This window comes from Xenopus laevis, chromosome 5L (genome assembly GCF_017654675.1).
Source record: "Xenopus laevis strain J_2021 chromosome 5L, Xenopus_laevis_v10.1, whole genome shotgun sequence".
NCBI classification, from domain to species: domain Eukaryota; kingdom Metazoa; phylum Chordata; class Amphibia; order Anura; family Pipidae; genus Xenopus; species Xenopus laevis.
Genome location: NC_054379.1, coordinates 30,559,156 through 30,575,162, shown reverse-complemented (window position 1 = coordinate 30,575,162; position 16,007 = coordinate 30,559,156). Strand labels below are relative to the sequence as shown.

Sequence of the window (16,007 nt, the reverse complement as noted above, 5' to 3'; positions counted from 1 at the left end):
TGTGCTGTTGCCCTTAGAAGAAACCAAAAATGGCAACACCCAGTGGTATTATGTCATAGGGGTGAGACCAGTCCAAGACAGTTAAGATGGCAATATACCTACCAACTCAGCTTGCCCAAACACACTATAAAATGATGCCAGTAAAAGTATAATCTGCAATTAAGCACAATTCTATAGTAAAATGTAAAGATCCTATAAACCAGAAAGTGTGATTCTCAGCATTACTGCCAACACCAACCAAATTCTATTTAATACTTTGGATACAAAGTCATTACAGAATTTAAAAAAAGAAAAACAGAAGGAAAAATGTTATATTTGGACATCCTTCTTTGAGCTACTCATGTAAGGAAGCACTACGTAACTTGTTGGTGCTACATAAATAAATGGCGATGAGTCAGGCGCTTGGCCTTTCCAGTCTGCAAAGAATGGCAAAACCAGAAGTTCCTTTGCTCAGGAATCAAACTGCAGACATTCCTCATTGGCGTTTGTCCTCCCCCTGGGATTAGTGTATGTAAATAAAAGGCTTCTGTCACTCAGCTCTTTGCCTAGATCATGGATCATTATCTGGAGGCTACATGTGTCCCTCCAAGGTCTCCATGCATGGACTTTTATGCAGAGAAGTTCAGGTTGATCCCAGGCAATGTCCACAAGGAGATTAATATCCTGCTACAAATCTTCTCTTCTGCAGACGACTAATCTCTAATGCTTTCCCACCAGTGATAAAGTGAATCACTGGTGGTAAAACCCATGTGACGCTTCAGTCTTCCGAAGTCGCTTGAACTTTCAACTTAGGTTGACTTCAGAAGATAGACGTGACACATGGGTTTCACCACCAGCAATTCACTGTATCGCCGGTGGTAAAGCAGCAGATTAGTCGCCCGCAGAAGTGGAGCTTTATTGCTGGCAATTAATCTCCTGGTATGCCATCAGCTAGGATCAGACAAGATAGGCTTGCAAAAGCATACTCTTGAGCAGGGACCGCTTTACCTTCTGTAACTAAGCTAGCATAGATTCATGTTAGTGACAAAACAATTTAGGTTTATAGTAGCCTTATGGTGATTCAACTGATGAAAGGGGCGCAGTTATCCTGAAATCCCCCGGATCCCAAGCATTCCAGGTAATTGAGCCTATACCTGAATTTACATTTTGATAGTTGCTGGTTTTTGTTGCACTGGACATAGGCTTTGTGTAAACCAGTAGGCTATTTATTTGTATTACCCATATTCATGGGCTAAATTATATTAAAACAAAGCCTTAGGGCTAGTCAACATGTGGAGATTCGGGGAGATTTTGTTGCCTGGCGACTAATCGCCTCGTCTTTTGAGTGACTATCTCCCCGAACTGCCTCAGCGTTTTTCCCCATAGGCTACAATGAAAAGTTGCCTGCGCTAATGCACATGTGGCGATGCGCTTTCAATAGTCGCCCAAAGTTGCCTCAGTGAGGCAACTTCGGGCAAGATAGTCGATCATAAGACAAGGCGATTAGTTGTCAGGCGACAAAATCTCCTCGTGTGGCCTTACCCTAGGGCAGAGACACATGTGGAGATTCATGGAGATTTGTTGACTGGCTACAACCTCCCCGAACTGCCTTCCCGCCAGCGAATCTAAATCACCAGCGAGATGGCACTTGGAGAGCTTCGTTTGCCAAAGTCCCCCGAAGTTTCCTTGTGAGGCAGGAAGACAGTTCAGGAAGATTAGTCCCTAGAAGAAGAGGCGATTTGTCACCGGGCAACTAAATCAACCCGAATCTCCACGTGTGTCTCTGCCCTAACAGACTCAGGAGCTATTACATGGCAGCATAAAATTAAACCACCTATCTGCACCTTATGGAAAGGCTACTGACGATGGATTGGTAGGAAAATACTTGCAGAGCTGCAAAAATTCAGTTTAGGGGACATTGTATTTTCCTTGTAGAATAGAAAAAAAGGCTTGTGATCAATTTCGAAGTGTATGCATGTAATAAAATTTGTACTCATTGACGGAGGAACTCTGCGTGAAGGTTACCTAACCTTCCTCAGACTAAGGAACGGATATAACTAAACTCAATCAATGGCACTCAATGTAACCTATTACAGTGGACAAGTTCCATCAACAGTATGAATCCCAAATAATAATTGGCAACACAAAAAAGTTAAACATAGGTTGAGTACAAATGAGCACAACAATCATGAGAATGGAAAATGACCCTAGCTGTAAATACCATGGAGTACAGCGTTTTCATCAGCTCATCACTTACTAATAATACATTTTGGGGTCTATTTATCACGCTGTGTAAAAAGTGGAGTGAAACATTCCCGGTGATGTTGCTAATAGTAACTAATCGGATCTTTGCTTTTGTTTTCTAACTGTTGAAATCTAATTGCTGCTTGGTTGCTCTGGGTAAAGCTTTACTCCACTTTTTACACAGCATGATAAATAGGCCCCTAAATGTATTTTCATGTTGAGCACAAAGACATTTTACATTCCTACCCCTCACCAATAATACAGTTCTGAATGAGTGTGAGAAAGAAAAAGGGCAGACGCTTCATTTTTTTTTTTTTTTTTTTAAACAGAAAACCAAGAAAACCTAAGAGACAATAAAAGTATTGTGGCAGTCAAGTTTACAACTCACGCATATGGATTAGCAGCTATCCAGGCACTTAATTAGGAACAGGAGGTTCGGAAGTGCAGACCTCCCACAGATTTCCTTTTAATAGTTGTTCTCAAAAAAATAAAAAAAATAGAAATAAATAAATACAATTTTTGGAGAAGGAGATCTTCCAAACCACAGAGACCAGGACATAATTACCCGTCTAGTAGAAACAGTCAGAACAAAAGGGTCTACTGACAATGAACCCAATGACTCTTGTGAACAAGAAGACAGGAACAAGAAAACCAAAGGAATAGGTTTCACTTTAGACAAAAGAAAGCACCTATCGAGAAAACGAGCCAATAAATATACGGTTACTCCACCAATAAACTAAAAACCAACAATTCCATGAACCATATAATGGTCTCTCCTACACTGACCTACCCTTTTCAAATACAGAGAATCGTTGCTCTCCATTCTCTGTGCAGTAGATTGTTGTTACTAGAAGCCAAATAAACCTACAAATACAGAGAAAACAGATAGCCCTGCATCCAACGCAGTCATCTTGACAATAAGCTGTGTATTCAGTTATACCTATTCATGTGTTTAAACATAAGGTATGGTTCATTTGTTTTCTATTCTTCCTTTACACTATAGGATCCCAAGCTGTGGGGCTTGCTCTTTAGGGCACAATGCATATGGGGTTATGTAAAAAGCTGTCTAAAGTTTGCTACTTGTTAATGATCCAAAGCAACCAATCAGCATGGAGCATTTACTAGTCAGCTGGCAGAAAATAAGGGGTAGTACACCTTTAAATAAATTTTCAATATGATGAAAACTTTCATATTCTGAGAATTTGCAATTGGTTTTTATCACTTTTATGGTTTTCAGTTATTTCGCTTTTTGTTCAGCAGCTCTACATTTGATATTTTAGCAGCTATCTGGTTGCTATGGTCTTATTTACCCTAGTAACAAGGTAATGTTTGAATAAAAGATGGAAATATGAATAGGATAGGGACTAGTTGTGATCGAAACTTATCGCCAAGTTTCGCTCTGAGAAGAACGCCCATAAACGCCAATGGGTAAAAAAAAATTGTGTGTCAAAAAAATTTCGCCCATAGACTTCAATGCATTTCAGCCAATTTCCGAAGTTAAGCAAATTTTCAGTGAAGCGAAACAGGTCAGATTAGCCCATCACTAATAGGGAGTGAATAGTAAGATAGGTAATAAAGGTAACAATTAAATGATTGCCCCACAGAGCAAAAGCTTTTTAGCTGCTGGGATCAGTGACTCCCATTTGAAAGCTGGAAAGAATGAAAAAATGAAGGAAAGTAATTAAAAAACAATTTCAGATAAATAACAAAAACAACAGCAAAGGTCCTAGAAATATGCCATTTTATAACATACTAAAATTTAAAGGTGAACCACCCCTTTAATTGGTTGCTAGATGATGGCAACTGTTTTAGTCTATAGTGAGTTTTACCAGTCCAACACCTTCGCTCCTCCTAATTTGTAGAGAGATATCATAATAGAAAAAAAAGTGAACAGAAGCCATCATATGCAGCTAAAAAATGTAACAACAAAAGTGAAAGGGTAAACCAGTCTACATAGAAATAATTCCCTAAAAATAATCCCCCCCAAAAAAAACCAACATTGATATTAACCTTCTCAGGCTCTTTTGCAATTTTCCTTCCTTTTCTCTACTTTGCCATTTCTAAGAAATTGAACAGCACCAGTGTAAAATATGCTTACCATGTAATTTGTGCCATCGGGGGGGGGGGGAAAAAAAAAGTCAGATTTATCATTCATTGCTTGCTTTGACTCAACCAAGTACATTGGATAAAGACTTGGGATGAAAAGTTATATGCTGTCCTAGATTTTTTTGTAAGAATGGCTGATGACTGATTACACCAACATTTTTCTATATCTGTAAAGATACGAGTCCTGATCAGTGGATGGAACTCTGAGGGGATATATACGCAGGCTGAGAAATGTGTGGTGTAGTGTGTGTCTTTTATGAATAAGCATTTTTAAAGGAGAAGGAAAGATACCAAAGTAGTTTATTGCCAATAGATTAGCCACAATTGTGCAAGCTATAACACTAGATTTACTCTGCAGAATGATTTACCATACCTGAGTAAACAGCTCTAGAAGCTCTCGGTTTGTTTAGGATAGCAGCTGCCATATTAGCTTGCTGTAACATCACTTCCTGCCTGAGTCTCTCCCTGCTCACTCATATGCTCTGGGCTCAGATTACAGCAGGGAGGGAGAGAGGAGTAAACTGAGCATGCTCAAGCCCTGCCCTGGAGGTTTATGCTGAAAACAGGAAGTCTGATACAGAAGCACATGTGTACACAATAGAAGGAATAAAATGGAATGTTTCTTTTGACAGAGGACTCAGAGCAACATTACTTTGAGGGTTTACTGGTGTATTTATATAGACCTTTCTGCTAAAGCTTACTTTATTTTAGCCATTCCTTCTTCTTTAAAGGAGACATAAAGCATAGCTAAAAAACCCTTCAATCTTGAAGGCAATAATAAATAATTTATGGTGCTGGTTTCACGCTGGGCTACTAATTAATATCATCTTTAAATACAGCTCCTTTATTGAAACTTCCTATAGATCTGCGAAGGCCTGTCAGTGTTTCAAATGAGGAGTGGCCATGTTCCAACTAGGGTTGCCACCAGGACAGTATTCTACCGGCCTAGCCGGTACAACACCTGTCAAGGCCGGTATTACAAATTTACCGGCAATGTAGCTGCCGGTAAATTTGGAATACCCTTAAAAAGACCCCTAGGCCCGCCCCCAATCCACTGGAAACGTAACTTTTGTTCTCCTTCTTGAAATCTTGACGTGGCCCGTCCCTTCAGACGTCACAATACGCCCCTTTTTGTTCCCGCCCCCCCCCACACCAGCCGGTAAAAGATTTAGGAAAAGGTGGCAACCCTACGTTCCCTTGAAGAAGCCATTAGGAGGAGAATAGCCAATCACAGTCTTGCAGTCCAGAAGCAAAGACAGGATTCAAATCCCTATCAGGTCAGTCTATGCACACTGCATGGTAGGGTAGGAACCAATCAGCAGCTGAGTGCCACCGGCTCCCCTGCACAGCCTGGGAAATGAGGCAGCAAAAAGTAAAACAATTGGCAGCGATCTGTTGGGGGGTTTTTTGCAGTAATTTCCAATAAATCAAACCAAAACACTTTTATTTAAAAGCACAATGCACTGGCACATTCTTTTTTTCACACAACATGTCTCCTTTAATGCATTGCGGAGTGCTGCTAATCATGAGTTTGTTTCATAGTGTTTCTGATCAGATCAGTAGACCCCCATTATCATTTCAGTTAGCCCTATTCCTCGCTTCCGAATTTCCTCTGCAAAGATACAATATCGGAGCCTGCTCAACCGAGGTGAAACACACCTAAAAATAGTTGTGTGCAACCTATGATTTTCAGTTGCCACAGCAACAAATAGAAAATATGACTCAGACTGAATCTGTATAAACGTTAGGGATGAACAGAATGGAGTACTTTGCCAGGGTTTGTTTCAAGATTCTGTCAAACGGAACTCAAATTTAAGGATGGACATCTGTGAATGGTACATTTGTGCTCACACAGGCAACACGTTTAATCGTCACAAGTCTGATTAGTTAGGACAACAGTTCGCCTTTAAATTAACTTTTGGTATAAAGCAGACTGATATTCTGAGACAATTTGCAGTTGGTCTTCTATTTTTGGTCTTTACATTATTTAGCTTTCTGTTCAAAATAAAGCATCTGCTGTGGCTGGTACAGTACAGGTATGGGATCCAGTATCCAGAAACCTCAGAATTATGGGTTTGCCATCTCCCAACTCCCAAAGACTATCCAAATAATCCAGATTTTTAAAAATGATTTTCTGTAATAAAACTGATATCATCAGTCCTCGGAAGCAAAATTGTCCTCGGAAGCAAAATTAGTCTACAGGGTTAATTTAATGTTTTTCTAGTAGACTAAAGATCCAAATTACAGAAACATCCATTATCTGGAAAACCCCAGGTCCCAAGCATTCTGAATAACAGGTCCCATACCTGTATTGAGATTCTGTTCTCTTATGGAGAGTGGTTGCCTAAGCAAAGAGAAGCAAGTCACTGCTGCTGGAGTACTGCTCAGCTCTATCCTACCTATCTAGCTATATCACCCCAAATACAATGTAGTTCTAGAAGATAGAGAGCTGCAGGTTGTCCAAAGCAGATAAAATACACAAAGGTTAACCCTTGTGACTTAGCCCTATTTAATTGGTTGTAATATTAGACACTCATGACCTATAATTATAATAGATTCAAATCTCAATTGATTCTACGTGTAGTGTAGCCAAATATAACAAGGTACCAATTTGATACATCTATTAAAAGACAAAATCCTCAAGGCAGAACAAAAAAAAGTAGGTGGTAATAAATAGGCTACACCACACTGGAATTAGACTGTGATCTATGAAGTCATGAAACATGCAGGCTGAAGGTATTATTAGAGTCGAGAATGAACTAACTAGCAGCAGAGAAATAAAGTTTATACTACAGCCACAGTTCCTTCCCAGAGACTATTATCCCACTGCTACTATAGGCACCACCTCTCCTTACTATACCTGCTATCCCACAGTCACAGCCCCTTCCCAGAAACTATTATCCCACTGCTACTATAGGCACCATCTCTCCCTACTATACCTGCTATCCCACAGCCACACTCCCTTCCCATAGACTATTATCCACTGCTACTATAGGCACCATCTCTCCTTACTATACCTGCTATCCCACAGCCCCTTCCCAGAGACTATTATCCCACTGTTACTATAGGCACCATCTCTCCCTACTATACCTGCTATCTCACAGCCTCAGTCCCTTCCCAGAGACTATTATCCCACTGCTACTATAGTCACAATCTCTCCCTACTATACCTGCTATATCACATCAAAGTCCCTTCCCAGAGACTATTATCCCACTGCTACTATAGGCACCATCTCTCCCTACTATTCCACAGCCACAGTCCCTTCCCAGAGGTTATCATCCCACTGCTACTACAGGAATTGATATGCAGCATGCATGGTGAAAATAATATGTTCACAGAAACATGTCTGATAATTAGCAGACCATGTTGATAGAAACATGTTTAATTCCAAAAGGAGAGGAATTTTTAAAAACTACTAACCCACTGCTACATGAACTTCTATGCAGCAAGCATGTTTTTTTTAAACTCCAAAAGGATAGGTATTTTTAAAAACTACTTGGGAGGCCCAATTTTTCCAGTCTACTAACCCACTGCTACATGAACTTCTATGCAGCAAGCATGTTTTTTTAAAATTCCGAAAGGACAGGTATTTTTAAAAACTACTTGGGAGGCCCAATTCTTCCAGTCTGCATGTTCTCCATGTATTGGCATGGGTTTCCTCTCCTGCATGGATTTTCTTTTAATAAGACAGCTCTGTGTTCAGAATATAAAAGTAGATTTATTTGCCGGCTGAACCCCGTCATATATTTCATCAATCCTGAACATATCAGATTGGATGTGAAATCAAACTCACAAACGGCATCAAAATAATGGAAGCAATTTCCAGTCTACTAAACTAAGCGGATGAATCCCATTTCCCACTTGAGAATCGGCTTTCTTGCAATCGGATTACTTGCTACTCTGAATAAGGCTTTATGTAAGGCTTGTCGGGATAATCCTTCTCTCCAAAACCTTTAGTTTTACCCAAAATAAAAAAAAAAAAGTACAGCTCAACCTACTCTGATTACTCATCTGTAATGAATCAAGAGCTACCAAAATTTATAGAGTCAGATCCAAATGCCAACAAATACTAGGAAGAAATAAAAAAAGAACGGTCCCAGCCCCTCTCAGAGCTTCCAGGCAGGAAGTAAGGATGTTGCAAGCAGATGAAGGCAGCACAAACCACACGGGTAATTTAGAACACATGAGTTTACATGCTAAGCCACTGCTGTTTCATGATCAGGGGTTACATGCCACCAGACAGGACAACACAAAATGCTGCGACTATGGGCAAGAAGCAGCTAGATAATGAAATATCAAGTTTGTTGGATGGGCTGTTATTATGCCAAATGTAATTTTAATCCCAAGCGTCCAGATAACAAAAAGGTCGAGGTGAATTTTAATTTATATTTATTTTTTGTGTACTTTGATTAGGGAATAGTCCAAATTCGATTTTGAAAAAAAAAAAAATTGAAAATTCGAATATCGAAATTTATCATGTACTGTCTCTTTAAAAATTCGACTTCGACCATTTGCCATTTAAAACCTGTTGAATGGCTGTTTTAGCCTATGGGGGACATCCTAGAACCTATTTGGAGTCAATTGGTGGACTTTGAAAAATCACACTTCAATTTGAATTTGATCGAATGCGCTATTCCTTCAACTCGTACAATTCTAATATGGTCAAATACGGACCTATTTGGTCGAAAATTAACCTATTTGACAAAAAAAAAACACAGACAATTTTGGTTGGTCTTTTGGGATTCGAATTTCAAAGTTTTTTCAATTTGAAATTCGACCCTTGAATGAACTTATGGGTGGCTGATTGCTAATTGGTTGCCATGGGCAACAACTCCAGAAATCTCTCCAGATATTTATCTCCAATTTTTGCCTGAAAAGTCCGAAATAATCAGATTTTTGGGCTAATTCGAGCACAGAAACGATCAAATAGGGATAGGGACATCTCCCATCGATTTATATACAACCTCGATAGGTCGGAGATGCCTGATTTTCGGATTCTGACTTTTTCCATCCCCGGGGTTTAATAAATCTCGAAAAAATTAAAGTTTTTTTCTTTCCACTAAAAATTCGGATTTTGTAGTGTAACAAAACTCGACTTTTTCGAGTTGATGGCATTGGGACTTTAAAGAATAACCCCCTCAAAGTTATGAATAATTCACGTTGATGGTTTTTCGCCGATAGGTCTGCGTTTGTAATTGTTACTAGAAGTTTCCCGAATTTCGACAGACTCCGGCTGCACAAATACTGGGTGAGTGACACGGGGTAATGCGAAAGCCTCAAGCAAATACGTTTAGAGCACACAAAGCGCATTCTGTTATGATGGATGTGTAAAAGAAAATTTTATTTCAGGTGTCAGTATCCCTTTAAGGGAGCTTATAAGAAACACACTGAACTGGGAGCCATTTTCTGCTTCTCCCCTTGCAGTACTGCCGTATGGCGCTTCTGCTGCGCTTAACTCCTAAGCTGCCGGTGTGTTCACCTCAGAACGGAAGCCTGTCCTGTCCCTGGTGTATGACACAGCGGCACACTGCCCTGTGAATGGGAACTGGAGAATTTATGAATGGCTGCGGTCACGTGACCATAACCAGGCCCGAGCTCTATTCACAAATTAAAAAAAAGAAAAAGGCTTTCTCTGCCGCCTCCCTCGTCCTCTGCTCCTGGCAGCGACCCAGCCCTGACCTGGCCTCCTCTTTTATTTTATATTTATATACCCAGGGCAACACACAGGCTCAGTCGCCACAAAGAGGAGCCCGTCCCTGTTGACAAGCATGAGAGAGACGCTTGGGGGAGGGGCGGCACACTGTGGCCTAGCCCAGCTGCCAATCTGTACAGGTTGTCTCGCCGACACCCCCTCCGTTTTTTTTATGAATGGAGCCGCGCATGCAAATGAAGGCGAGGGGAAAAATGGCCGCGAGCAGTAGGAGCCACATATGTAAACAGAACTGGTGGCTATTCCCTAAAGACAAGCAGCACCGTTGCCTACACACCACGAATCCTTTTCTGCCTGAACCTGCCCGGGCTATGATTAAGCTCCACACTCAAATTCTGTTGTTACCTCTTGGAACCCAGCGCTGTACTTTCTGCAGGGGAGATGCTAATGCTTTACAGAATAAAGAACATGGCGTTTCAGTCACATACACTGCAGGGTGGGACAGACCATGTAGAAGAAGCTGTAAAATCACTGTAAGGGTCAGGGCACACGCTGCTATTTTGAGAGATTAGTCCCCCAGCGACAGATTGCTTCTCATTCGGGCGACTCATCTCCCCGAGAAGGCAGTTGGGGGAGACTAGTCGCCCGAAGAAGAAGCAATTTGATGCCCGAAATAGCAGCGTGTGCCCTTACCCTACACACGGGGAGATTTAGTCGACTGCAAGAAATTTTCACTACTGCGGGCGACTAATCTCCCCGAAATGCCTTCCTGCCAGCAAGAATGCTAATCGATGGCAGGGTGGCATTAGTGTTGCCACGTGGCCTCTATTTTACCGGCCTGGCCAGTAAAAATGATGGTTGAGCCCAATTACTAATAGGGAAAAAAGTTAAATATATAAGAAAGCCGGTGTTTTTTTTCCGTCAACCCTAGGTGGCATAAGTGTCGCTCACGATGAAACTTCAAGCGACTTCAGAAAACCGAAGCTACGCTTATTCCATTCTGCCGGTGATTTGCATTTTTGCCGGCAGAAAGGCATTTCGGGGAGTTTAGTCTCCTGCAGTAGCAAAGATTGATCTCAGGCGACTAAATCCCCCACGTGTGCCACCACTCCCATTTAAAGTACAGCCTGGCGTTTCAAGTACAAGAGGACTGACGGTCCCTTAAAGACTCAATAAATTGTGACTGTCTACAGCAGCTCTTCAGACATTTGCCAGAATCCACAGATAGACAGTCGTTGCATCCCATGTCTAGGGAATTGCATGCAAAGTACAAAACATTGCTTTAAAGGGGTAGTTAACATTTAGCATGTTACAGAATGGGCAATTCTAATCAACTTTTTAACGAGTCTTCATTATTTCTTTTTTATAATTTTTATTTTTTTCCTTCTGCCTTTTCAGCATTCGAATGGGGGGTCGCTGACCAAATGATCAGTAAAGCTACAAATCTGGTTGCTAGGGTCCAAATTGCGCTAGCAACCATGCATTGATTTGAATAAGAGACCAGAATATGATAAGGAGAGGAGCTGAATAGAAAAAGGCGTAATAAAAAGTAGCATATTCTGGTCTCTTATTCAAATCAATGCATGGTTGCTAGCGCAATTTGGACCCTAGCAACCAGATTGCTGAAATTGCAAACCGGAGAGCTGCTGAATAAAAAAAGCTAAATAACCACAAATAATAAAGAATGAAAAACAATATCACTATCTGCATCACACTAAAAGTTAATGCAAAGGTGAACAACCCCTTTAATGTGCATTTGCCCTCCTCCTAGAACCGGCACAGAGGACACATGGCAGGAAAAAAAATGGTGGCGCTGTGTTCAGCTAACTGGACCAAGGGCTGGTGCCTTTTTTTTTTTTTGAAGAGTAGAAGCGCTAGCCCCAGGTTGCAGGTGATTTGAATAACTTGGGGGTGCCAACAACTTTGCACCCCAAGAGTTTACTTTCCTTCTCCTTTAAAGTTACCAGTTTCCATGTTTGAAATAAGAAAAGCTTTATGAAGCCCCTTTCATTAAGCCCCAAATTACACGAGAAGACTGGAAACACAAAAACAGAACCACGTCCTCATTAAACAAACTTTCTTCGCCAATTGTAGCAGCGAATGTAGAATATTTAAAACAAGTTAATATGGAGATGATTATCCGTGTGGCCTTCATTATTTCAGTTACATCACGTGGCACATTCAAACACGAAACTGTACAAGTAGGCGGATGTTGTTTTTAAAGGACACACAGACATCTCAATTTAATACAACGCACTTAACCATTTTAACACCACAGCTCTTTAAAGTTGTTGTGTGGAAATGTAGAATGAAGCAAAGCGGGACATGGCTGCAACGCTGGCAACCCGGTCAAAATTTTTTCAAATACATATGGCTATTTGGGAAAAGAAATAGAGTGCAATATCGAAACATAACAAAAATAGAGTATTGATCCCCAGAAGAGAAGAGGACAACCACAGAAGATGTATTACAAGTATGGGGCCTGTTATCCAGAATGCTCGGGACCTTGGGTTTTCCGGAAAACTGATCTTTTTGTAATTTGGATTTTCATACCTTAAGTCTACTAGAAAAACATTAAATAAACAGGCTGGTTTTTGCTTCCAATAGGTATTAATTATATCTTATTTGGGATCAAGTACAAGCTACTGTTTTATTATTACAGAGAAAAAAGGAAAACATTTTTAAAATTTTGGATAAAATGGAGTCTATGGGAGACAGGCATTCTGTATTTCGGAGCTTTCTGGATAATGGGTTTTCCGGAAAACTGATCCCATACCTGTACCTTGATCAATGACCTACAAGCTATAAGGTGGTGGCAGATGAGGAGATTAGTCACCCAGCGATAAATCTCCTCTACTGCGGGCAACTAATCTTCCTGCGCTGCCTTCCGCCGGCAAGAATATAAATCACCGGCAGGATCGCTTTGGATTTCCGAAGTCTCCCAAAGTATGAGGCAACTTCAGAAATCCAAATCGATCTCGCCGGCAATTCATATTCTTGCAGACGGGAAGGCACTGCAGGGAGATTAGTCGCTGGTCGACTAATTCTAAAAATAGTTTAAAATTTAGGACACATTTATACATAGCCCTAAATTTAAAACTAGCACCATTGTACAAATGAAACACAACATGCAATTACCCAAGTACACCAAAAATCTGAAGGTGGCATAATGTACCTGGTAGGATCGACTGATCCACACCATGCGCTGCAGTATAAATGCACTTAACAGGCTTCATTTAATTTAAAATATAGATGAATAATAAGAATACAGGTATGGGATGTATTGTCCATGAATGCTTGAGACCTGAGGTTTTCTGGATAAGGGATCCTTCATTAATGTGGATCACCATGCTATAGTCCTGCAGCCAGTGGGGTACCCACAGAACACCTCCAAAATGTTTGGGTCTCTGATGGATTATACTTGACGTCCCCACTGTGTGTGTGTGGCCATGTGTAACCTTTATCTGCTATGGGGTTGGCTACAGACTAGTGATGTGCGGGTCGAGTTTACCTGCTCCTGACCCTTACCTACCCCTTCCCCATCTGAACTTTGCCGGCCCGCTCCATCCCATCTATTTATAAATCCGCGCCCCGTCTGCCCCGTCATTTGCAGCATCCAGCAATATTTTTCATGCTTGTGTTGCTACCCAACTCTTTTTTCTGAATGTGTCTCACAGCTAAAAAATGTTGGGGACCCCCTGCATTAAAGCTACAAAAAAACATTGAAAATAAAAACAAGCCAATAGGATTGTTTTGTCATCAACATGGATTTCCACAGACTTAGATAAAGTAAAGTACAAGGTAATGTCTCGTTATTACAGAAAAAAATTAATAACGGAGAACTGATTAAATAGTGCAAACAGTAATCCCGAGCTTTCTGGATAATGGGGCTTCATATACTGGATTCGATACCTGTACCTTAATTTCCAGAACAGAATATGCATAGATCTACAGTGTAATCATTTTTCAGTAAAACTGAACCAATAATGAATACTCTCTGTAACATACTGAAAATACACATTTAGCCAAAACACTTGTGTGTAGTTTCAGCGCGTCCAGCCACTTTAGAACAGTACAGGTATAGGATCCGTCATCCGGAAACCTGTTATCCCGAAAGGAAAGGCCATCTCTCCCACAGACTCCATTATAATGAAATAATACACATTTTTAAAAACTAGTTTCATTTTCTCTATACCGATATGGGATCTGTTTTCCTGAATGCCCAAGACCTGGGGTTTACTGGATAATGGATCTTTCTGTAATTTGGGTCTTTATACCGTAAGTCTATAAGAAAATTATGTAAATATTAAACCTAATAGGCTGGTTTTGCTTTCAATAAGAATTAATTATATCTTAGTTTGGATCAAGTACAACGTACTGTTTTATTATTACAGAGGAAAAGGAAATCATTTGTAAAAATTTGATCAAAAAGGAGTCTATGGTAAAAGGCCTTTCCTTAATTTGGAGCTTCCTGGTTTCCGGATAACGGATCCAATAACTGTAAAAATAAATCAGTACATTGAACTTGATCCTAACTAAGCTATAATGAACAGTTATTGGAGGCAAAACATATTGGGTTTATTTCATATTTAAATGATTTTTTTTTTTACTTAAAAGTATGGAGATGCGAATTACTGAAAGGCCCCTTATCCAAAAAAAACTCAAGTCTCGAGCATTCTGGTCCCATACCTGTATTTTGAAATAGCTGTACATGCCACAGGAGCCTGCAGTCACTCTGCATACAGGTTGTCGAATAAAATTTAGAGCAAACTTTCCTTGCTTTCTGCATCACTGCAAGCTATATTGTGTCGGACTGGCCCACCGGGAGTTTTCTTGGTATTCCGGTGGGCCAGTTGCCAGTGGGCCCTGATGCTGCTAAACTTTTGGCCAATTTCATGGCCATTTCCTATTTCTAGGAGAACAAAGAGGCTAAATAGATGGAATAATTGATTATAGTATGTAAGAGTACAGGGCCAGGAGAATGGAGGTTGAATGAGGAGATGGAAGAATATTAATACTGAGAGTGGGCCCCTGGTCAAAGGTTTTAAGGTGGGCCCCTGGTCTAAAGTTTTTGGGTGGGCCCCTGGTGTCCCAGTCCGGCACTGGATATATGGGCCTACTATACAAGGTATCTGCAACCTGTGGCATTTCTAGAACTCTCAGCAACCACTGAAAACTGCACACAGAATGCAACAGGTTGTAGATTTCTGTGTATACAACATAAACACACACATATCTATCTATCTATACATCACGCATGCAAAGAATCACAAACATTCATAGCCGGTCTGCAACTGGGCACTGCCAGGAATGCAAATAACAGAACTGTCTTGTGAGTGGACCTGTCTCAGACATGTATCCAACAATTTTCAGTCCATCACACGGGGGAACCCAACTGCAGGCCCCGTTAGACAACACGGACGCTGTAGATCCCGTACTGCATGGCGCTTCCATCTAACGTACCATGCAGCAATACCCTACAGCCAAAGGGTGCAAGCTCATCCCTTGCACATGTATTTATAAATCTTTTGGGCTAGAATGCCATAAAAGTACACAGCGCTTGACAAAGACACAGGCATGAAGCAGATGGGGGCAAGCATTCCTCTCTGGGTTCATTAGACCAATGTGCAGTATTAATAATAATAATAATAATAACAACAACCTCTGCCTGCTGCAAAGACAACATGCATATCATGCTTACTAAATTTGTATTGCAATCTGCCAGATATTAAGCTCTTGCGCCGAGGGCTACAATAAGGACACTCTATGCAAAGACTGTACAAATCCTATAAAAACGTATTCACTTACACTAAGCTAAAGACAAGGGTAATGAGAAAGAAGACACATATAAGTGGCCATGCAACAAAAAAGCTTAAGTCCAACCAGCAGCTGAACTAAAACTCCCACAATCCCCCGGCATGTTGCCTGACACTTGATTCTGGGATTTGTAGTTATTATCAAGAGCTCTGGGAAAATACTTCAATCACTACCTGTACATAATCACTAGCTATACATAATCACTAGCTAT

General features: G+C 40.7%; 1 protein-coding gene across 1 annotated transcript in view; it reads right to left on the bottom strand.

Annotated features, from left to right (window-relative positions):
• spred2.L (sprouty related, EVH1 domain containing 2 L homeolog) overlaps nucleotides 1–16,007 on the bottom strand; it is a 76,363-nt gene that overhangs the window by 59,668 nt on the left and 688 nt on the right. The gene's annotated exons all lie outside the window — the stretch shown is intronic.